This window comes from Narcine bancroftii, chromosome 4 (assembly GCF_036971445.1).
Source record: "Narcine bancroftii isolate sNarBan1 chromosome 4, sNarBan1.hap1, whole genome shotgun sequence".
Lineage (NCBI taxonomy): Eukaryota > Metazoa > Chordata > Chondrichthyes > Torpediniformes > Narcinidae > Narcine > Narcine bancroftii.
Window position 1 is genome coordinate 301,932,531 of NC_091472.1, and position 24,993 is coordinate 301,957,523.

Below are 24,993 nucleotides of genomic sequence, written 5' to 3' on the forward strand. Positions count from 1 at the left end.
TCTCCCTCTTCCCCCCTCTCCCTCTTCCCCCCCTCTCCCTCTTCCCCCCCTCTCCCTCTTCCCCCCCTCTCCCTCTTCCCCCCTCTCCCTCTTCCCCCCCTCTCCCTCTTCCCCCCCTCTCCCTCTTCCCCCCCTCTCCCTCTTCCCCCCCTCTCCCTCTTCCCCCCCTCTCCCTCTTCCCCCCCTCTCCCTCTTCCCCCCCTCTCCCTCTTCCCCCTCTCCCTCTTCCCCCCTCTCCCTCTTCCCCCCCCTCTCCCTCTTCCCCCCCCTCTCCCTCTTCCCCCCCCTCTCCCTCTTCCTCCCCTCTCCCTCTTCCTCCCCTCTCCCTCTTCCTCCCCTCTCCCTCTTCCTCCCCTCTCCCTCTTCCTCCCCTCTCCCTCTTCCTCCCCTCTCCCTCTTCCTCCCCTCTCCCTCTTCCTCCCCTCTCCCTCTTCCTCCCCTCTCCCTCTTCCTCCCCTCTCCCTCTTCCTCCCCTCTCCCTCTTCCTCCCCTCTCCCTCTTCCTCCCCTCTCCCTCTTCCTCCCCTCTCCCTCTTCCTCCCCTCTCCCTCTTCCTCCCCTCTCCCTCTTCCTCCCCTCTCCCTCTTCCTCCCCTCTCCCTCTTCCTCCCCTCTCCCTCTTCCTCCCCTCTCCCTCTTCCTCCCCTCTCCCTCTTCCTCCCCTCTCCCTCTTCCTCCCCTCTCCCTCTTCCTCCCCTCTCCCTCTTCCTCCCCTCTCCCTCTTCCTCCCCTCTCCCTCTTCCTCCCCTCTCCCTCTTCCTCCCCTCTCCCTCTTCCTCCCCTCTTCCTCTTCCTCCCCTCTCCCTCTCCCTCCCCTCTCCCTCTCCCTCCCCTCTCCCTCTCCCTCCCCTCTCCCTCTCCCTCCCCTCTCCCTCTCCCTCCCCTCTCCCTCTTCCTCCCCTCTCCCTCTTCCTCCCCTCTCCCTCTTCCTCCCCTCTCCCTCTTCCTCCCCTCTCCCTCTTCCTCCCCTCTCCCTCTTCCTCCCCTCTCCCTCTCCCTCCCCTCTCCCTCTCCCTCTCCCTCTCCCTCCCCTCTCCCTCTCCCTCCCCTCTCCCTCTCCCTCCCCTCTCCCTCTTCCTCCCCTCTCCCTCTTCCTCCCCTCTCCCTCTTCCTCCCCTCTCCCTCTTCCTCCCCTCTCCCTCTTCCTCCCCTCTCCCTCTTCCTCCCCTCTCCCTCTTCCTCCCCTCCCCCTCTCCCTCTTCCCCCCTCTCCCTCTTCCCCCCTCTCCCTCTTCCCCCCTCTCCCTCTTCCCCCCTCTCCCTCTTCCCCCCTCTCCCTCTTCCCCCCTCTCCCTCTTCCCCCCCTCTCCCTCTTCCCCCCTCTCCCTCTTCCCCCCTCTCCCTCTTCCCCCCTCTCCCTCTTCCCCCCCTCTCCCTCTTCCCCCCCTCTCCCTCTTCCCCCCCTCTCCCTCTTCCCCCCCTCTCCCTCTTCCCCCCCTCTCCCTCTTCCCCCCCTCTCCCTCTTCCCCCCCTCTCCCTCTTCCCCCCCTCTCCCTCTTCCCCCCCTCTCCCTCTTCCCCCCCTCTCCCTCTTCCCCCCTCTCCCTCTTCCCCCCTCTCCCTCTTCCCCCCTCTCCCTCTTCCCCCCCTCTCCCTCTTCCCCCCCTCTCCCTCTTCCCCCCCTCTCCCTCTTCCCCCCCTCTCCCTCTTCCCCCCCTCTCCCTCTTCCCCCCCTCTCCCTCTTCCCCCCCTCTCCCTCTTCCCCCCCTCTCCCTCTTCCCCCCCTCTCCCTCTTCCCCCCCTCTCCCCCCTCTCCCCCCTCTCCCCCCTCTCCCCCCTCTCCCCCCTCTCCCCCCTCTCCCCCCTCTCCCCCCTCCCCAATTTTGTTTGCGGAGTGCCCTCAGGGTGATGATTTTCTCAGCGGGTTGATGGCCGATGAAGGGCTGGGTTCAGCCCCTCCAGCGCAACTTTGCCTCCTTGCCCTGCCGAGCTCCTCCAGGACATTTCCAACCCCGCCCTTTCCTTCAGCTGCTGCCACGCTTTTTAAAAAAAAATGTTTGCAATGTGACTGAAATAACGGCGACAGGAGCCACGGTCCCATTGCTTTGAGAGGATCGAAATTAAAACGCCAATCCACTACCTGCATCAGTCATCGTAAGGGGGGGATCACTCCTGATAAACATGGAAGGGAATGGGTGTAGGTTGTGTGTCCATTTTCCTTGCTATTGAAATTTTCGAGCCCTCCCCCAGTGGGGGCCTGGTGACCCACTTAGAAGAGATCGGGTTATTCCGTGTCTATGTGGAGAAGTGATGAGGAACCGTTTTTCACACTGCAGGTAGTCATTTACTTCACCGAATTGTTTTGAGGTACTCCAAATCGTCATTAAATCAATGCAATCCTCTAAGCTGCGATTATGCGTTGTAATTAACTACATTATATTGCACAAGAAATAGCAGCACAAATTGGCCTTTCGGCTTCTAATGCCTGTTCTGTCATTTATCAGGATCATAATTTACTGTTCTGCTCTATTCCCATTAAAAATGTAACACTTTTTGCTTTGATGACTGAGGCTGCATAGCATTTGCGACAAATAATTCTGAAGATTTGCCAGCCTTGGAGTGAACACATTTCTCTTTATCTCCACATTTTAACCATGCCTCCCCACTTCCAGGCACCATAACCAGAGGGAAATAATGCTCTCTGCAACTACCTGGTTACATCCTCCAAGAAATTTCTGTTTTGATGTAGTTAACCATATAACCATTTACGGAGCAGAAACAGGCCATGTTATCTCTCATTCTTCTCGATTCCAGAGAATAGAGGAAAATCCTCCTCCATTTCTCCTTGTTTGACAGACCTGCCATCTCAGAAACTTGTATGGTGAATGTTTATTGCTCCTCTTTACCAAGTCTATCTTTCCTTGGAAAGGAGACCAATATTGTACACAATGTACCTGTGTGGTCTTACTATAACTGTAGTAAGGCATCTTTACTCTAAGTGCAAATTCACTTGCAATGAAGGCCAATCTTCTATTTATTTTCCTGAATGCCTCCTGTACCTTAAACAGCTTTCAGGACAAGGATGCCGAAGTCCCTTTCAATATCAACATTTCCCAACATCTTGCCGTTTAAAAATTACGATGTTTCTGTTTTATTCCACTGAAGCAGAGACTGTACACCAACTGCCAAAGCTGTTTCCCACGCAATTAGCTTAATTACATCCCCTTGAAGCCTTTCTGTGCCCTCAACACAACTTGTATTCCTACTGATTTCAGAGTTTGTCATTGATTTTAAATGTTATAATTGATCCTAGCAAAGCACACTTTTTAAAAAAAACTGCAGATGCTGCATATTAGAATTAATACAAAATCCTGAAAATCCATAGCATGTCAGGCAGCATCTGTGGAAAGTGAAAGATTAATATTTAGATTGAAGATTCTTCATCAGAACAGAAACCACGTTCACTGCAAAGAATTATTGATCAGTCAAACATAATTTCCCTTTCATAAATCCACTTTGATTCTGCTCAATCTTATTATTTTCTAAGTGCCTTCACCAAAGGGTGGTTTGCAGGTGCAACAAGTAATCAAGAAGATAATGCTGCCCTTCATTGTGAGAGGGATTGAAGTTAAGAGCAGGGAGGTTATCTCAACTGTACAAGGTATTGATGATGCCGCACTGGCATACTGTGTACAGTTCTGGTCTCCTTACTAGAGAAAAGATAAACTGGCATTGGAGGAGGTACAGAGGAGGTTCATTGAGGTTGATTATGGAGATTTTAAAATTCAGAAACGTGATCCAGTAAAAAATTTTCAGTGTTTATATTAGTGAAGAGAATTCAGTCACACTGTCTGCAAAATTCTCCAAATCTATTGAAAGAATAAGAACCAAAGTTGGAATCCTCTCCCAGGCCAACGTCATTATTAAGGCACTAATTGCAGTAATTCAGCTATACCGGAGTGGCAGGTTGTCCACATGCACACCAGGCTTGCAAAATTGACTCTATTCTGAGCTCTGCCATGGGAAGAGATTATCTAGTGAATCAGAAAAAGGATGTACTCAAAGCTTCCTTGAAGTAATGCAATGTTTCCACTGACCTGGGAATTTTGGCCCATGAAGTGGAAAAGCAAATCGGATGATATTGAACCATGAAGCCATGCACCAAGAGCACACGCACAAAACAGTGAAAACGCTATTCCGATTTTTGTACCTAAATTTTTTGACTCACTTGATTCCATCATATTATTTGGAAAAATAAATATCCTCTTTTAAGTAAAGTACAATTCCAAAATGGGTGACCTTGTTTGGGTTAATTTAGAGCTGAATTTGACCCAGAAATTTTCTATTGCTTCAATACGTGAAGTGCCTCTGGCTTTTCCTATTGGTAAAAAATATTGATAATCTAATGGTTAAACATACAATTAAGATTTGGTTTCAGTTTAGAAAACATTTTGGGTTCCAAAGGTTTCTTCTTTTCAGCCCTATTTTATCAAATTATTTTTTCAACCTTTGATAGATACTGCTTTTCAGGAATGGTCCAGATTAGGTATTAAATGTTTTTATAGTTTATTTATTAATAATAATCTTGCTACATTTGAGGAATTTTCTTTTAAATTTAAATGACCAAATTCTCATTTTTTTAGACATTTGCAAATTAGGGACTTTCTCCATTCTCAATCATCAAAATTATTGCAGGTTCCTGTTATAAATTTGATACATCAGCAAAAGCAGTTGACCACCTCTCAAATTACCAATCCGTCTGTCATCGGCTACTGCCTGCCTCAATTGCATAGGAATTTGTGGTCGAAACCAACAGACTGGAGTGGAAATAAGTCCATCTCTGGAGGAAGTGTCTAAGAGGAAGAATCTTGGAGTGTTGAGACCTAGTAACGATCGACTTGCTCACAGTACTGAGAAGAGGGTTGTTATTCTGTTCATCAATTTATTTTGCCTATCTGTTTCTACCCCCTTCTATTTCTAAGCGCGCATTTATGTTTTTGGGAGATAAATTGGGGTAGGTTTTTTAATGTAGGTCACATACAAACACTTTAAAACAGATCTTATTTAAAATACTGGTGCGCTGCTCATGCTAGAATGCTGGTTCCAAGAGCCTTTGCAAGCGCTTTGGAAAGTGTCCAAGAGATTTCACTAATGGATTGTTGTTTACAAAAAGGCGACAGATAAAAGAACGTCAAAGCCGCAGGCTGTCTTGAGTGGAACTTGCTGTTATAAGAGGATCATGTGGTTTTGCAAGCAGAGAGAGTAAAACAGGCTTTCTCTCAGAATTCAATTCTGCAGTTTTACAGTCAGCAGCAGCAGCTGGGGCTGGAACAGAACAAGCTAGAAAGCTTGTGGAAAACCCCATTTGAAAAATGGGTTGTGAGTGCTTAGTTCAGCCTGGTCAAAGCCCTTGTGGTTTATACAAGAGGAGAGGACTGGCTGCCTAATGTTTTAATTGAAATAAGAGAAACAAAAAGGAACTCTGGTGACCTGAAAGAAAGATTATCTTCTGGAAAAACCTGATGGGCCAAGTTTCTTCAGCAAGATACTGAAGTGGCTGTTTGCAAGGAATCAGTTGCGGGTGTCCAGCGAACAACAAATCTCTCTCTGAAAACCGACAAGAACCTTCCTGAGCGGTAACCATCTACCTTTCAGGCACAAAAGCCTGGTGAACCTCATAAATGTGAAATTCTGTGCACAGTATAAAGAATTGCTTGCAACCAGTAAATTTGAAGGAATGAGAAGTGAGATTCGACTGTGAATCAAAGAACTTTTCTGAACTTACACACACATTACATACATGTGCACTTTGAATTAGAAGGGGGTTAAGTTAGGTTAGTTAAGTTGATAGTAATAAGTTAAAGTTTGATCCTGTTTTCATGTTTAAAGATAATTAAAAGCAACTTTTGTTTAAGTAACTCTGTTTTGGTGAATATCTATTGCTGGATTTAGGGGTCCTCTGGGCTTGTAACAATGTAATGTGTACAAGTTCAGAAATGTTCTTTGATTCACAGTCCAATCTCACTTTTCATTCCTCCAAGTTTACTGGTTGCAGGCAGTTCTTTTTGGTTTCAGAGAGAGATTCATTGCTCATTTGACACAGAAACTGATGCCCTCCGATCAGCCATTTCCGTGTCTTGTCGAAGAAACTTGCCCCATCAGGGTTTTCCAAATGATAACCTCTTCTTCTGCAGGTCACCATAGAGTTACTTTTTGTTTCCTTTATTTCAGATGAAACACTCTAGCCAGTCATTTCCTCTTGTATGGTCCACATGGGTTATTTCAACAGGCTGAACTCAGAACTCACAACCCGTCTTCAAAATGGGGTTTTAAACAAGCTGGCAGCTTGCCATGCTGCAGAAACCCGTTTTCTCTCTCTCTCCTTCTCTTAGAGAAAGCCTTTTTGATCTCTTCCTTCCTCTCTCTCTCTCTCTCTCTCTCTCTCTCTCTCTCTCTCTCTCTCCCCCCTCCCCCTCTCTCCCCCCTTGCGAAACCACATGATCTTAAAACAGCAAACTGAATTTAGATAGATTGTGGCACAGACCCAATTTTCTGAGTCATTCATCTGTTGCTTTCAAAACAATAATCCATTACCCCACAGCATGTCCAACTAACACCTACTTGTGATGTCTCTATAGGCATTCTTCAAAGTTTTTGCAAAGGCACTCAGAGCCTAGACTATCTAGCTTGAGCAGAGCTCTGGCATTTTAAATGAGAACTGTTTTGTGAAGTGTTTGTTTGTGACCTACACTACTCCCACAATCTATCTCCTTCAAAAACATATCTATATACAATACAAAATATATAATCAGTCACAGGTGGTAGATGTGGTGTATGTGGATTTTGTAAGGCATTTGACAAGGGTCCCATTCAGAAAGTCATGAGGCATGGGATCTGTGGAATCTTGACTCTGGATAATTGACTTGCCTGCAGAAAGCAGAGGTTAGTAGTTGATGGAATGTATTCTGCTTGGAGGCCAGGGACTAGTGGAGTTCTGCGGGCATCTGTTCTGGTCCTCCTGGTTGTCATGAATTTTATAAATGACCTAGGTGAAGCAGTAGAGCATTGGGTAAGTAAGTTTGGAGATGACATGAAGGTTGGAGGTGGTGTGGATATTGTAGAAGGTTGTCATATTATTCATATGGAAACTGTGAATAAAGTGCAAAAGGAGATTTTCCAGGATGTTGCTTAGATTAAGGAATGTGTCTCCTGAGTCAAGGTTAACAGAGCTAGGGCTTTTCTCTTTGGAGAGAAGAGGTGATTTAATCAAAGTCTACAAGATTATGAGAGGCATAGATAGAATGGACAGACAGCACTCTTTTACAGGAGTGAGAGTAACAAGCACCAGAGGACATCGCTACAAGGTGTAGGGAGGAAAATGTAAGGGAGGGTTAAGATGCCCGCAGAACTCCACTAGTCAGGGTTAAGCTTTTTTACACAGCAAGTTGTGGCTGCCTGGAATGCATTGCCAAGATTGATGATGGAGGCTGGTGCAAGAGGAACATTTAGAAGACTCTTAGGCAGGCACATGGATGCAAGAAAAATCGAGGGTTTATGGATGTGAGGTAGTGAAGGTTTAGATTGTTGAATAGGTTTAACTAGGTTGGCACAATATCGTGGACTAAAGGGTCTTTACTGTGCTTATGTAACTAATGAGAATGTGAGCTAATGAGGTGTGATTGAATCATCTGTGATTATACTCCCTGGAATCCAGAAGAATGAGAGGTGATTTTATAAAAATATATGAAAAGTGTAGGTAAGATAGAGGCCAAATGTTGTTTACACTGTTAGGTGAGACTAGAACTAGGGGGAGTATATTTAAAATGGAGATGAGGAGGAACTACTTTTCCCAGAGAGTAGTGAGTCTGTGGATTTCTCTGCCTTAGGAACCAGTAGGTGCTGGCTCATCAAATAGATTTAAGACCCAGTTAGATTTTTGCAGAGTTGGGGAATTAAAGAATATGGGGAAAAGGCAAGTAGATGGAGCTAGCTCCATGGCCAGATCAGCCATGATCTTATTGAATGGCGGAGCAGGCTCGACAGGCCAGATGGCCGACTCCTACTTCTTTCGTCCTTGCATCTTCAAGACAGGTCACTTTTATTTATTATTTATACCATGCTCGCACGGTAAAGGCAAGATAGCATTACTCCAGGACCACAGAGCATATTTACATAAATATAAGTTAGAATATAAGTTAAAGACATTAAAATATTAAGATGTATACAGTAACAGTTCACGGTACCCGATTCATAAATTTTCTGGAAGTTCAGGATTGAGATAGCTTGGGGGGAAAACTGTTGCCCGATCTAGACGCAAGGGTCCAGTTGGCAGAAGGGAGAACAGTTTACATGAGAGGTGGGTGCAATCCTTTACAATGTTCATTGCCTTTTGTGTGCATTGAGTGTTGCATGTGTCATTCATGGTGGGAAGAGATCCCCCAATGATCTTATCCACTGACTTCACTGACCTCTTCAGGGTTTTGTGGTCCGAGGAGGTACAGCTTCCAAACCCAGCGGTGACGCAGTTGCACAGGATGCTCTCAATACATCCTCTGGAGAATGTAGTGAGGATGGAGGGTGGGAGATGAACTTTCCTCAGACTGCAGGAAGTAGAGGGGCTGCTGGGCTTTCTTGGCTATGGAGATTGTGTTAATGGACCAGGTGAGATTCTCTGCCAAGTGCACTCCAAGGAACTTGATACTCTTGACGACCTCAATGGTGGAGCTGTCAATGGTCAGCAGAACATGGTCCCTGGGGCCTCTTGAGGTCGAGTTGTTTCCTGTGCATCAGTTTGTTAGCGACTGCACCTAATCTCTGACTTGTTTGCTGACTCGTCATTCTTACTGATCGGGGCCACCGTGGTCGTGTTGTCAGCGAACTTGATGATGTGGTTCAAGCTGTATTTAGCTGCACAGTTGTGGGTGGACTCAGCCCTCAGCCCTTCCCCCCACCCACCCCTGCTGTGCTCATGGTGATGATCTTGGAGGTGCTGTTACTGATCCCGTCTGCCTGACGTTTCCCCAACAGGAAGTTGAGAATCCAATTGCCGAGGTAGGTGTTTAGACCCAGCAGGAACATGAACATCTTTTGCAAAAGATTCCAATATTTTTCCAAGAACTAATACCAGTTTCACAAATTGATCGTCCCCTCTATATTTGCTACTCCCCAATCTGCAGGGACACTACTAAGTCTGCAAAAAACAAATCTGTCACACTTGTTCATGTTTGCCAAAGAAAAAAAATTCATTCTATTAGAATGATAATGTAAATGAGACATTAATTTTAGATGTTTGAGGGTCAGATGAAGCTAGATACTAAAACAGCTTGATGCTCGACATCTGATCATTTCTTTATCCTTCTATTTTGAAATGCAAATCTATAAAAAGAAATTTAGAGGTATTAATATAATAGTAATAAATTGCCAATTTTTGAGATTTTAGCATATTCATTGTTATTAAATCATAACCAAACAAAAAAGAAAATACTGGGACTACTTAACAGATCAAACAGCATCTGTGAAGAGAGAAACATACTCGATGTTTGAAATGATGACCTTTCATTAGAACAATTAAATTTGTCTTAGGCTTTACAAAATAATGAGGTACAGTATATAATGGCAATTTTTTGTCAAGCTGTGCATTTAATAAATATAAGCAAAATATTTATAACATTTTGAAAAATCCCGAACTATTAAGACTGAATGTTCAAACTTTTAACAGCTCAGAATGGATTTCATCTCACCGTTGTTTTTTTAAAAAAAAGTGATCCCTGACATCAATTATCTTGTTTCATCCAGTCTGTCTTGGAACAGAATTTTGCTGTCAAGCTAACTGTAAGCACAAAGATAGATGGACAAACAGTTGATAGGATAGTGAAGAAGGCCTATAGGATGCTGGGCTTCATTAATAGGGGGATTGAGTCCAGGAGTAGAGAGGTCATGTTGCAACTTTACAAATCTCTGGTAAGACCGCACTTGGAGTATTGTGTTCATTTCTGGTCACCTCATTACAGGAAGGATGTGGAAGCTATAGAGAGGGTGCAGAAGTGATTTAGCAGGATGTTGCCTGGATTGCAAAACAAGTCTTATGAGGCAAAGTTGGCAGAGCTGGGACTTCTCTCTTTAGATCATGGAGGAGACTTGATAGAAGTCTATATGGTTATGAGAGGCATAGATAGAGTGGACAGCACCACCCGTATCCCAGGGCAGGAACAGCAAACACCAGAGAAGATATGTACAAAGTGAAGGGAGGGAAATTTAGGGGAGACATCAGGGGTAATTTTTTTTTTACACAGAGTTGTGGGGGCCTGGAATGCATTGCTTGGGATGGTGGTGGAGGCTGAAACATTAGGGGCATTTAAGACTCTTAAGACAGGCAGATGGATGAAAGAAAAATAGAGAGTAACAGGGAAGGGAAGGTTCAGTACTTTTTTTTAAAGGAATATATGGGTTGGCACAACATTGTGGGCTGAAGGGCCTGTACTGTGGTGTAGTGTTTTATATCTATGTCACTGAACTTTCTCTTTCTGGTGCTGCTCTTGGTCCACAGCGGCTCTTTGGATGTCTAGAGAATGAGCTATACACTCAATATCTGCAAGCCAAAAATGCTTTACCAATCTGCCCCTGCTGTACAACACTGCACTTGGACAATAAAGGTTCATGGTGAGACCCTGCAAAAGGAGACTACTTCTCTATCTCAAGAGCAACCCTCTGCATTGCAAACATCAATGCTAAAATTCACCTTTTCTTTCAATGCATCAGCAAAGCTTTGGAGGAAAAGAATTTTTGAATATCAAGACCTCAAGCCTGGCATCTAATTCATGGTCTATCAGGCGACAATGTTCCCTGCCTTCCTTTTGGCTTCTGAGACTTGGTTTACCCCCAGAAGACGCCTCAAATCTTGAAATGTCAACAAAATAACCTCTTAACGATTGGTAAATGGTAAAGTATAAAAATTGCATTTATTCTTGGGCCTTATTATATTTTGCATAATCAGTTTTGAGGCATTTACCTTTTTGATAAAACTGCATGCATAGCTAAATCCAGGAGAAGAAATGCAAGAAATCATCAGTCATCTGTTTTGAATTGTTCAGGAAATTAGATTATAGGGGTTCTCACATTGGATTATTGTACAGTAAATCAGAACCAGTGAAACAGAATACAGGAATATTTTAGCTTAATCATCTCAAATGAAGAAATGAATGTCACTAATGCAAGACTTCCTTAGAACTGGTCTGATATTATAACTTGTATGTTTCAAGGCTGGATTTTTTTGCGTCAAAGGAAAGAAATTTGCTAATTGAGCTAAGATGATATAAATCCTGATGAAAGAAAATGAATGTTAGTACTCAGTATTGAAATCAAGCAATGGAGATGTGGGAAGAAAAAAACAAATTAAAAGTGCAAATGTTTAGGAAAAATAAAATATAAGTAATGTAATACTTGTGATACAATGAATGGTACAATTATTTCAAAAATAACATTTTATTTATTGATCATCACTTCAACATGTCTAATATATGCACTACACCCAAAATGATCTATTATTGTATGTAATATGTATGTGATTTTTGAGACATGTAGCTAAAAATTAGTTCCCAAAGACTACAGAATGCTTCAATTTCATTTTGCCTGTTTGAGAATGAATGTGAGTACAGGGAAGGGGCACTCTGGGTGGAAATTGCTGGTTGCTTCAGGAATTTGTCATGCAGGAATCCTCTGAAGGTGCCATGGCAGAAATCTTTGTGATTCCTTTCATCCTTAGTAAAGTTATTAGAGAGGTTTAGACTTTTGATGTAAGACAGATGAAGGAAAAATTATAAAGAACATAGACAACCCATTGATCTCATGAGCATTAATTTTCCCTTCATCTGCCTTACATCAAAAATCTAAACCTTTCTAATAACTTTGTTAAGGATGAAAGAAATCAAAGATTTCTGCCATGGGACCTTCAGAGGATTCCTGCATGGATAAGACACTTCATATACAGTAAGTAAGATTTTAAAAAATCTTATGTTAACCCAATTAACTTGGACTTTCGTCAAATTAGTAGTATGGTAGTATTATTGCTTATAAATAAAGTAGTTAATAAATAATAATTATCTGCAAATTCACAGGAAAAACACTTTGATTTCACTGATGTTTCCACTTAATTAAAGGTATCTGATATTCTATGACAGAACATTGAGGGGAATCTAATTTTCATCCTGCTCTAATAATGGTTCAAGAATGAGAAGCTTAGCGAAGCAATAACAGTTATTTCAGTGACTGGAACCACCCAATGCACATATGACTGAAAATGGACAGTGTCAAATGACATCTTGCTGACCTACTTTCTAAGATGTGCTTTTTGAAATATTAGTTATATTTTAGAATGGAATAATCCTAAGTATATCACTGATAACTTGAGTGAGTTAACCAAATTGGCAAGAAATTGAATTAAAAATCCAAGAGCAGTACAGAAAGCTCTTCAACTCTTGATAAACTAAGAATTTAACGATTATTTTATGCACCATCGTGTAAGATTTGGGTGTTTTTTCTTGAAACAACACTCCAGATTATGGCCCTACCCATAAAAGTATATTTTTTAAAAATTTAATTTATACATACAGCACTGTAACAGGGTAAATCAGCCCTAAGAATCCATGCTGCCCAATTTATACCCATTAACCTACACCCCAGTACGTTTTTGAAGGGTAGGAGGAAACTGGAGCCCTTGAAAAAAAATCCATGCAGACATGGGGAGAACATACATACTCCTTACAGACAGTGTGGGATTCGACCCAGGTCTGGTCCCAATTGTTGGTGCTGTAAAAGTGTTGCACTAACCACTACGCCAATTATGATCTTTGATAGATGTCAGAGCATATCTCATAGTTAAAATTAATTGTCAAGTTTATCATCCAATTGTAGAAGTATAATCTGATCAAATACTCAGACTAAAAGCACTGCAAACCACATACAGACATAAACACGCATATTATATATATGCATTGTACTTACATACAAATATTAAAATAAATATTGTTAAATAAATAGTAGGGTTGCGGAGGGCTTGTATGAGCAGTTCAACTGTCATTTAGCAGTCTCACTGCCTATGGGAAGAAGCTGTTTCTCAGCATGGTGGTTCTGGCTCTGATACTCCTATACCTTTGTTGATGAGAGAAGCTGGATGATGCTGTGTGCAGGGTGGTAGGGATTCTCACTGATTTTGCAAGCCCTCGTTAGACAACTATCCGAGTAAATCACATTGGTGGGGTGTAGGAGGCCATAGTGATCTTCTCTGCCACCTTTATGGCCCTGTGAATTGACTTTCGATCTGATGCTCTACAGTAACCATACAGCACTGTAAGGCAGCGGCCAGGATGCTCTCGACAGCTCCTGTAGGTAGTTGACAGGATGGTGGCTGGTAGCCTTGCCTGCCACAATCTTCTCAGGAAGTGTAGTTGCTGTTACACCTTCCTAACAAGTGAGAAGGTGTGTGTCTAGGATAGGTCACTTAAGTGGACTCTGAGGAACTTGGTTCTCTTTACTCTCTCCACTACTGAGCAATTAATGTGTAGTGGAGGGTAGTTGTCCCTAGTTCTCATGAGGAGTCCACAATCATCTCCTTTGTCTTGTCAACATCGAGACTCAGATTGTTATTCTCACTTCATTTCACCAGATTTTCCTTCTCTTCTCTGTAGTACAACTCATCATTGTTGCTGATGAAGCCCAACTACAGTCGGATCATGTACAAACTTAATTATTTTAGAGCTGGATCTAGTGTTTCAGTTGTGGGTAAGTAAATGTGCACCAATACTCAGCAAGAAGGTGCTCAATGTTCTGCTACCAACCTGCACAATCTCCCTCTTGTTTGCTGAGTCATCACCCCTTTTTAATGTAGCCCACTACTGTGGTATCATCACCAAATTTGTAAATGGTGTTGAGCTGCACAGTCAAAGGTCATCACTGCGACTGACATCAACCACACGAAGCAGAGTGAAGGTTAAATGCAGACTTTAATAGAGTGATATATACTGCTAAGTCTTTCCTCTGTGCAAGCCCAGGTCAGAAGGAGGGGCTTGAGCTCCGATCGGCTTTATGTACTCCACGTCGTCACGTGGTGGCCCCTGGTGACCTAGTGGTGTAATGGCATATCACCTCAGTCACCTTCATTTATCATTCATGCCATAACCACTAATAGCACAGTAAAGACGAGACAGCATTTCTCCAAGACCATGAAAAGTGAGTTGGAGCAGGGGTCTAAGTATGTGACCCTATGTTGCTCCTGTGCTAATGGAGATTGCGGAGATGTTCTTGCCAATCCTCACTGATCTGTCATCTCTATCATTATTTATCCTGTGATATTCAGTAGCATAAAAGAAAATGTTTAATTTTTATATTTAATATTAACACATTTCAAAAGATATTTAATGAACTGCAAATATTAATCACAAATATTTAAATCAGGTGACTTATCTTTTCTTGTAGCCAAATAATTCTGTTCAAACTGATTGCTTGCCAGGTTGAGTGTGGATTTGAGAGCAGATCCTCAGTCACTGTAAAGGAACTCCAGCTAGCTCAGCTCCTTCATTAGACAGCATTTCGAGTCCATTGCAACCTGGAAATCACTTGAGGAGTTGATCAATAAATTGGAGTCCTAGGTTCAAGCCAAGCCTGGGACAAGAACCCATCATATAATTTAAATATCTGACTTTCACACTTAAATCCATTCCTGCGAATGGCAGAACTAGTTTCCTCTCTTTCTCTACTTCTAATAATTGTTCTTTCTTGTCAGTCTTGTTTACATTCATTGCAATACTGTGAGGTATTGTTACCATATCGAGTAACTTTTGTGTATTTTCCAATGTAGTCAAGATTGACTTGGAGATATCTGTAAATATCATTTGCATTTATTGGAGACGACCTGTACTCTTACTGTTGTCTCAAACATGTCAGTCCTTTTAGTAAATCTTCAGTAATGTAGTGAACAGATTTTTGATACTATTGGATGTTAGTTGAATTAATACAATTTAATCATTCACTTTCTTAAAAACCTTGAAAAGGAGTGAGAAACTAACTCCTAGTGACCTTAAAAAGAGCAGGAAACTCTGTGAGTTTTAGCTTGTCAAAATATTCTGGACTAATGCCTGAGTCAGATGCCAAATTATTGGGATTTTTGAACCATTGAATCAAATAATATCAGAGTTTTAATTGAAAAGGCAAATATTGACAGTACTGTTTAGAATTACTGGCAAATTCCAGACCCTTTGTAGTTACTGTGCAGTTGTAAGTCCCTTAATTATTAACCATGATTCAGTGGAGAATTGTTAACTGTGTTAGGTGGTTGTGAAGCGATGTTCCAGAATATATAGGCTGAGGGAGTGACATCTTTTGGATGGCAGCTAAGATTGTGTCCTCTTATGGATTTTCATTGAACATTATTGAACAACCTGCTATATGTTATCAAAGGATAAGGGTTTTTTTCATGGCAAATGTCTATTACTCAGGTAGGTTAAGCGACGTGTGGGTGGAGAATATCTGCCTTTACACTCGCTATTTTTTTTCCACGTAAAAAGGCCAAGTGTGATTAAAACACATTATCTGGTCATGAAAACATTGTAGTTTGTGGAATCCCACTGTGGGCATATTAGCTATCACGCCTTCTGTTTACAGAAATGACATTCTAAAAGTACAGTAGAACTCCCAGTATCCAGCACCTAAAGGGATTGCGGATGCCAGATATGCGAACTTTCTAATCGCCTGAGAATAATACACCTGCATTAAGAACAGTTTAAAAGACAAAAGGCAGTGCAAAATGTAAAGTAATTTGATTAGTATTGTAATCCTTAATGATGTAAAATTCACTTTAATCAGGTAATTCCTGTAATTTACAAAATTTAAATTTGAACCCCAGTCACTGGCATTGTAACAGTGTTGCACTAACTATGTGGCCATCATAATTAATCACCCCTCCTCCAAGTTTACAGATAAAGCCTCTTTTAATATACTTAAATAATATACTAATGAAGACAAAAACACTTACTAGGCTGATATAGGGAGGCACTTCAGGAGATCCACCCCAGCTGTGAGCGGCATCGACTGGCTCTTCATCCTGGGCGACACCATTTTATTTAAAGACAATTTATTCAAACAGCTGCTGTGGACGGGGCACTCCTCTGGCTGCATGTTTTCTCCCTTCTTCTCCAAGGATTTGTGTGTTGATTCGGAGAACATTTACTTTTACAATTTTAAACTTTTATTTAAATATTTATTTATTCTTGTTTAATTTAGTTTTTTGAATTTATTTATCTCCTCAACTTTTTTTGCCGGTTGCTGGTTGCTTGAATTCCAAATAACAGGGATTTTGTTACGTTTGAGGTACCCTGTTGTAAATAAAAGACAACCATAACATCAGTACAGACTAACTCAATGCTTTACTAATTACATACTACAAGCATTGCTATGAAGTGTTCAGTATGAATCAATTCCCCACGCCATCATATTCACGTAATGGTGTCATATCCAACACTCTTCCCCCTCCCCCACCCAGCATACATAGTCTTTATAATGTTCAGGTGGGTGTGTGGTTCGTTTGGATCTATGGAAAGGGATGGTATTGGTCAGGGCACTTTGTTGTAAAGGAGCTCTAGGCATGATCTGTTCTGGTTCATCGGTCAGGATATAACTGAGCAGTGGAGAAAATTATCTTGGCGGTCTTTTCAGAGTTGACGTGCGAAGATCCAGCGGGTGGCTCGCCTGGTCTCTGATTTCAGGTGCCCTTCTTGATTGTATCTCCTTGATCGGTGGTCTCGGCCCTTCTCTGTGCCTGTCGACTTGTGGTGGAGACACTTCTACTCGTAGCCAGGTCGACCCCTCACTGAACACACTGTACTTTCTGGCTTCGGGTGTCTTTGCGTTGACAACTAGTCTTAGTTGGTCGTTGTGTCTTTTCCATATCGTGTTCCCCACTAGGATGTGATACAAGTATGGGCTGAGATTTTTCAGGACTACCCACACCCATGGAGCTTTGTGGATACGGTAGTCTTGTTATGTTTGAGGCCCCCCCCCCCCCTTGTAAATAAAAGACAGCCACAATGTCAGTGCAGACTAACTCAATGCTTTACTAATTTACAGATTTTATTGTATCTTGTTGGCTGTAAAGCACTGGGTGATTGTGAAAGGTACTCTTTTTGTTTCAGTTCATAATATCTGGAGAAATATTTAATCTAAATTTGAATAGATTTGCATAACTTATTTACAAAATATTTGCTAACTCTTCATAGAACATTTGTTTGCACTTTAAATGTGCTCCACCTTATTTGTATATTTCTTCTTTGGATGCTATAACCAAAGGTGATACTCCACTCCAGTGTAAAACCCTGAAATAAATAAGATCATGATTGTTTCAAAGATTTATAATAGATGATGTACAGAGTTCCTCTTCTGATTCTGTTCTCTGAGGTTCATCACAAGATTCTAGACACGTAGTTGGTTGAGATGGGGAAGACACTCCCAAAGACGTGGTTATAATTGTTGCACAGATTCCAGCTTTACAATCATAATAGCTCACTTCGTTTGAACAAAGATGAACATGTTAAATTCGGCAGCAAACTTATTTGAGTTTTAAACATAGGCACCACCTATTTTTCATTTCCCTGTCCGTATTTTAGCATTGATTATAATCAAGCCAGTGAAAAAAAATTCATATGTCTTTGTGTTTTATTTCTTATGTTTGTGTAGACAAAATTCACTGCCATTTTACAAGTTTGTTTAATGATTCTTTTTGGAAATTATTTTCTATAAAAAGTAACTCTTAAAACAATATCTGTTATTAAAACTGGTCAATCAAATGGAGCTGCAGCAGACATTTAACTTACAACAAGCAGTCCATAATTCAGCAAACAAAATTAATTTATTAAATGCACAGTTTATTACAAGAGTGGAGGAAATGTCCTTGCTTTTACAGGATGAAGTTGAAGCAACTACATCCTGCAAAAGAAAGGACATTGCTCTCTCCAGTATAATTCAGGGTGTGGAGGATGATTCCATGTATATTATGTGCATTAAATAAATCACAAGCGCTTAGAGCATTATGGGCACTAACCTTAACTGACAGGGGAATTACCCAATCACTCCACTCCAACTAGCTACAACATCAGAACAGTATATACCATATATTTCAGTGACCCTTGAAACACCTCAAAAAATGACAGCAACTGGGGTCATCTTATAGGCCAGATACAAAAATGAGACTTTAAATTCTACTCAAAATAACACTCAATGTATATTCGGTGTATATGACGACCCTTGAAGCACCCAAAAAACATGCTGGAAAAGCAGACTGGTCCTGACACCTCCCCATCGCCACCATGACCCACCCAGACGTTTTACAATTGTAGAGCCTAAGGTCCCCACTCCTGCCCAGGAACCTGAGCTGTTCAGGAACCAGTTCCCTCCCACCTAGCACACTTGGACAGTGAGGTGACTTTTTCAATGCGGACGGCACTGCACCCGATGTTGAGAATGGAGTCGCTGTCGCCGACTCAGGCTGCAGCCGATTCTGAACTCTTAGACCCACCACTGTTTGGCATCTTCCTGACCAGAAGCAAAGGTTTTTTTTTACTGTTATTGTAATCACTGCTTAATTTACAGGTTTATTATTTTGGTGATTGGGGTGTTGTAACAAAGTTGGGTTGTTGCTGGGTGACACAGACACCAGTCCCTGGCACATTCCTTGCAGCTTCTCTGGGATGTGGAGCAGAAAATTGGAGGGTCATCTTATAAGCCCAATATATGATAAATTCAGGCTGAAAATGGGGACCCATCTTATCTGAAGGTCGTCTTATATGCTGAAATATGCAGTATGTAGTCTGCTTCAAATGTTATCTTTTCTGAAAATGAACTCTGAAATAATAGTTATTTTGGGTAGTCTTGATTACATTTCCTCATAGACTAAGTAAACCATTCATTGGCATAATACAGTAATTGAAAAATCCCTCACAATAGTTGAACTGAAAAGTCTGACTACTTTTTACGGTGGTGTAGGATGACAGAAATAGGACAGGAGAACAGGACCCAGAGGGTTAGATTTTAAAATAAGTAACCAGCCAATGTGTTAAGCTCAAAGCTCCAAAGTCCTGGGCATGACAGAGGCAGAGAATTGTTAGAAATTAATTTTAGTTTGGGCAAGAGAAACTACAGATTTTGAAAATTACAATGCTTTGTGTTACTTAGCTAAATGAAACTGCTGTCTATGAACTAGTTAACTGTTACTGGCTATGTTCACCATGAAATAAGGCAGCTTAAGAGCCATCTGCATGTTTGGTGAAGATATTCAGTCCTGGACAGGATATTATGCTTACACTCCAGGCTGTTTTTATTCTAGCAGGTTTTGGGTAACGTGATCGCTCTTAGTGAAATAAGATTGCTAAAACATGTGATATGACTATTGCTAATGAACCCATAGAAGTAACAACAGCAGATCCAAATTTGCAACATTTTAAAAGTTTAAATTAAATAATTACATTCGAGGTTTGTAGCTGAGAAATAAACATTTAAATTGAAAAAAAAAGGGTCTTCCTTTGCATTGCAGATCAAATTAACAATAAATTAACAATATATTTTTCATTTTGATGATTCATCCATATATATGCTTAAATGCAAGTGTACCACACACAGAGTCTTATACACACCCGTGGGCACTAAAGAACTATGAAGGAATTAAATTATCTCACGGTGTGTGTGTATTTTTCTTAGCTTCACTCAATGTGAGGGGCAGCATTGTTTATTAACAATATAACATTAAAAATCTGAAAGGTCACAGGTTTAAATGTCAATTAAAGAGAAATTGCATGCATTTATCTTTATTGTTAGCTATAAACGCTTAAGCAAAATATAAAAATTGCAAGGAATAATTGGAATCTTGCATGAAATCCCGTTTAAAACCCTTGTACCTTAATTATGAGTCCAGAGGACCCCAAAACCCAGCAGCAATAGAAATTCACCAAGTCTAATGGTTACTTAAACAAAAGTTGCTTTTAATTTTCTTTAAGCATAAAAACAGGATCAAACTTTAACTTATTACGATTAACTTAACCTAATTTAACCCCCTTCTAATTCTAAGCGCACGTGTCTGTAATGTGCATATGTTCAGGAATGTTCTTTGGTTCACAATGCAATCTCACTTCTCCAAGTTCACTGGTATCGGGCAATTCTTATACTGTGCACAAAATTTAACATATGAATTTTCACCAGGTTCTGGTGCTTAAAGGTAAATGGTTCTAGGAAGGTTCTCATTGGTTTCAGAGAGAGAAATTTGTTGCTCGTTGGACACATATAAAGAGATTTTCTCCAACCAGTAACTTCAGTGTCTTGCCAAAGAAACTTGCCCCATCATGGGTTTTCCTCCTGAAAGGACTACAAGGGTTTTCAACAAGCTGAACTCAGAACTCATAACCCATCTTCAAAATGGGGTTTTCAACAAGCTGCCAGCTTGCCATGTTGGAGCCTCCAAAAACTACTGCAGAACTGTTCTCTCTCTCGCAGAGAAATCCTGTTTGCTTTTTTCCTCTCTGTTTGCAAAACCAGAACTCCTTGAAGGGCTCCAAACCCAATCTTTGAAGGATCTTGTCAGCGTGGACTGTCCATTTGCACCTGATTTTTTAAATTCCTTCCAAAGGCACTCAGAGCCTGGATATCTGTCTTGAGCAAAGCTCTGGCATTTTAAATGAGATGTGTTTTGTCAAGTGTTACTCTATTTGTGAGGTGACCTACACACTAAACCTCCCCCACAATCTATCTCTTTTAAAAACATTTATATATAATATAAAATATAATACAACTCGTAACAATTAAAATAAGTTTTTTTTCTTCTGCACAAACTACCTTAGTCTAAAAATTTCATTTACTACTTCAACCGTATTTGCCTATTTTTGTCCAAAGGTAGACATTATGGCAGCAAAATATGATAATGGAAGGGAAATTTTCACAGTGGACCTTGAAGTACAAAAGTAGTCTTTTTTTTTAAAGTTTATAGAAATACAATTGTGCTCGCTTTGGCAGCACTTATACTAAAATTGGAACATTACAGAGAAGATTAGCATGGCGCTGCACAAGGATAACATGCAAATTTTTGAAGCGTTCCATATTTTATAAAAAAATACAATTTATCTGTAGAAAGAAAACAGGAACAGAAGAAACTCTTAATATTCCCAGGCAGTTGGAGAGAGAGAGAGAAAAATATGTGAAAAAAGAGGGAACAGTGAGGTGACTTTGTTAACTAAGGAAATAAAGGAAAGTATGAAATTGAAAGCTCATGTGTACAAAGTAGCCAAGTGTAGTGGGAAACTGAAGGATTGGGAAAGCTTTAAAACGCAACAAAGGACGACTAAACGGGAAATAAGAAGAGGGAAGAAGAGGTAAGTCAGCACAAAATATAAAAATATAAAAACAGCAAAATATTTTATAAATATATAAAATGGAAGAGGGTAGCTAGAATCAACATAGGTCCCTTGGAAGATGAGAAAGGGAAATTGATATTGAGTAGTGAGGAAATGGCCGAGGCATTGAACAAATATTTTGTGTCAATTTTCATGGTGGAAGACACATCCAGCATGCCAAAGAATGGTGAGAGGGACAAGAAAGGAAGTGAGGGCCTCGATAAAATAACTGTTACAAAAGAGACAGTGATGAGCAAACTAATGGGACTGAAAGCGAACAAATCCCCTGGTCCTGATGGGATGCATCCCAGGGTACTAAGGGAAGTGGTGGGAGTTATAGTCGATGCGTTGGTAGTCATTTACTAAAATTCTATGGATTCTGGGAAGATCCCAGCAGATTAGAAGACAGCAAATGTCATGACACTTTAAAAAGGGTTGTAGCCAGAAGACAGCTAACTATAATCCAGAGATGGTGTGTATAAATATCTAGATATGCAGGGACTGATCACCCAGCATGGGTTTGTGAAGGGGAAGTCCTGTTTGATGAACCTTGTTGAGTTTTTCGAAGAGGTGACAAGAAAGGTGGATGAAGGTAGGGCAGTTGATGTAGTCTATCTGGATTTTAGCAAAGCTTTTGATAAGGTTCCACATGAAAGGTTAGTAAGGAAGGTTCAGTCACTAATTAATAGAGAAATATAGTAAGATGGGTTCAGAGGTGGCTGGAGGAGAGAGAGCAGAGGGTGGACAACTGTCTGTCAGGATGGAAGCCTGTGACAAGTAGAATACCTCAAGGATCAGTGCTAGGTCCCCTGTTGTTCATAATTTGTATTAATGATTTGGATGATGGGGTGGTTAACTGGGTAAGTAAATACGCAGACGATGTGAAAATTGGGGGGGGTGGTGGATAGCGAGGAATGTTTTCAGGGAATACAGAGGGATTTGGTTTGTCTGGACAGTTGAGCTGAAAGATGGCAGATGGAATTTAATGTAGTGAAGTATGAGGTGCTTCATTTCAATAAAAATAATCAAAATAGGACAAATGTAGTAAAGGGGAGGACATTGGGGAATGCACAAGAACAAAGAGATCTCGGAGTTATGGTGCAGCATTCCTTGAAGGTGGATTCCCATGTTGACAGGGTAGTTAAGAAGGCATTTGGTAGGTTAGCCTTCATAAATCATAGCATAAAGTATAGGAGCTGGGAAGTGATGCTGTGACTGTTTAAGGTGTTGGTGAGGCCAGGTTTGGAGTATTGTGTTCAGTTCTAGACTCCAAATTATAGGAAGGATATAGATAAGGTGGAGAGGGTGCAGAGAAGATTTACAAGGATGTTGCCTGGCTTAAAATACTTAGAGTACAGAGAAAGATTGAAGAGGTTAGGACTTTATTCATTGGAATGTAGAATGTTGAGAGGGGATTTGATAGAAGTGTTTAAAATTATGAAGGGAATAAATAGACTAGATGCAAGTAGTCTCTTCCCCTTGAGAGCAGGGGAGGTTGAAACAAGAGGACATAAGTTGAGGGTAAGGGGGCAAAATTTTAGGAGAAACATTAGAGGATGTTTCTTCACTCAGAGAGTGGTGGCTGAATGGAATAATCTTCCAGAGGAAATAGTTGAGGCAGAGTCAATTCTTTCATTTAAGAGGAAGCTGGATATATACATGGATAAGAGGGGGTTGGAGGGTTATGGGCGGAGAATAGGTGGGGGGAGCTAGTGGAGTTGTTTGCGTGAACCGGTGTGGACTTGTAGTGCCAAGATAGCCTGTTTCCATGCCATAAACTGTTATATGGTTGTGATTGTAATTAGCTTAACATCTGTAGTTGGGAAAATGCTTGAAGGTGTCATTAAGAATGAAATAACGAGACATTTAGAACGAAGGTGTTCCATCAGGCACACGCAGCATGGAGTCAGAAAGAGCAGGTCTTGTTTGACAAACTTGCTGGATATAATTGGTGCGGTAGATAGAGGGGAACAGGTTGATATTGTATATTTGGAATTTGAAGATGTCTGATAAGATGCCGCATAAGAGATTTAGCAATAAGATACAAATGAATGGAGTTGGGTTAAATATATTGGCATGGAATGAGGATTGGTTAACTGACAGAAGACAGAGAGTTGGGATAAATGGGTGTTTGTCTGATTGGCAGACAGTGGTAAGTGGGGGGAGGGGGGTGCAGGGGTCGGTGTTGGGCCCTCATCTGTTCACCATTTACATTGATGATTTGGAAGAGGGGAAGGAGTGTAATGTAGCCAAGTTTGCAGATGATACTAAATAGAGTGGAAAAGCAAATTGTACAGAGGATGTGGAGAGGCTGCTGAAGGATATAGTTAAGTTAGGTGAGTGGGCAAAGGTCTGGTAGATGGAGTACAATGTTAGTAAATGTGAGGTCATCCACTTTGGTATGGAAAAATAGAGGAGCAGATTATTATATAAATGGTGAAAAACTGCAGCATGTCGTGCAGAAAGACTTGGGAGTGCTTGTTCATGAATTGCAAAAAGTTGGATTGCAGGTACAACAGGTTATTAAGGCAAATGGAATGTTGGCCTTCATCACCAGAGGGATGGAATTCAAGAGAAGGGAGGTCATGCTGCAACTGTACAAGGTACTGGTGAGGCCGCACCTGGAGCACTGTGTGCAGTTTCTGGTCTCCATACTTGAAGGATATTCTGGCCTTGGAGGCAGTCCAGAGGAGGTTCACCAGGTTGATCCTGGAGATGAGGGGGTTGACCTACAAGGAGAGACTAAATTGTCTGGGATTATACTCAATCAAATTCAGAAAATGAAAGGAGATCTTATAGAAACATAAAATTATGAAAGGGATAGATAAGACAGAGGCAGGAAAATTATTTTCATGGGTAGGTGAGACCAGAACAAGAGGACACAGCCTCAAGATTCAGAGGAGAAGATTTAAGACAGAGATGAGAAAAAACTTTTTCTCAGAGATTAGTGAATCTGGAATTCTTTACCCAGGGAAGCAGTTGAGGCTACTTCATAAAACATATTTATAGTTCGGGTAGATAGATTTTTACAAATAAAAGGAATTAAGGGATATGGGGAAAAGGCAGGGAGGTGGAGTTGAGTCAATGATCAGATCAACCATGATCTTATTGAATGGAGGAGCAGCTTTGACGGGCAAGATGGCCGACTCCTATTTCTTATGTTCTTATATTTTCTCTTACGCAAGGAAAAGTCTACAAGACAAAACTACCTCCAAAAAGGATAAAGTTGATTACATAATAATAGAGTCATAGCGTCATAGAGTTATACTCTGCAGAGACAGGCCATTCAACCCAACTTGTCCTTGTCCATGCTGACTAAGTTATCCACCTAAGCTGTACCCACTTGCCTGCAGTTGGCTCATATTCCTCTAAATCTTTCCTTTCCATGTATCGTCTCAATGTCTTTTAAATATGCACTGTAATTGTATCTGCATCAGCAGATTCCCCTAGCAGCTCATTCCATATATCCACCAACCAATGTGTGGAAAACGATGCCCCCTCCCTATCCTCTGGTTCCTTTTAAGTCTTTCTCCTCTCACCTTAAACCTATGCCAGCTACTTTTAGACCTCTAGCCTGAGCAAAAGATTAAGACCATTCATTTTATGAATGCCTCCTAATGATTTTACATTCCTCTATG

At 41.3% G+C, this 24,993-nt stretch overlaps 1 long non-coding RNA gene and 1 other non-coding gene across 2 annotated transcripts in view; one reads left to right on the plus strand and one right to left on the minus strand.

Moving 5' to 3' along the window:
• Positions 1–14,409: 14,409 nt before the first annotated feature.
• The window catches only part of LOC138762182 (uncharacterized), a 79,912-nt gene continuing 69,328 nt past the window's right edge, over positions 14,410–24,993 (minus strand). Inside the window, exons 2-3 of the long non-coding RNA XR_011356809.1 lie at positions 15,961–16,300; positions 14,410–14,591 (exon numbers count right to left, since the gene is read on the minus strand). This is a non-coding gene — a long non-coding RNA (uncharacterized lncRNA). The remainder of the gene's footprint in view (positions 14,592–15,960; positions 16,301–24,993) is intronic.
• LOC138762546 (U6 spliceosomal RNA) lies at positions 20,963–21,068 on the plus strand. Its single transcript, XR_011356953.1, has one exon. It is a non-coding gene; the product is annotated as a U6 spliceosomal RNA (small nuclear RNA).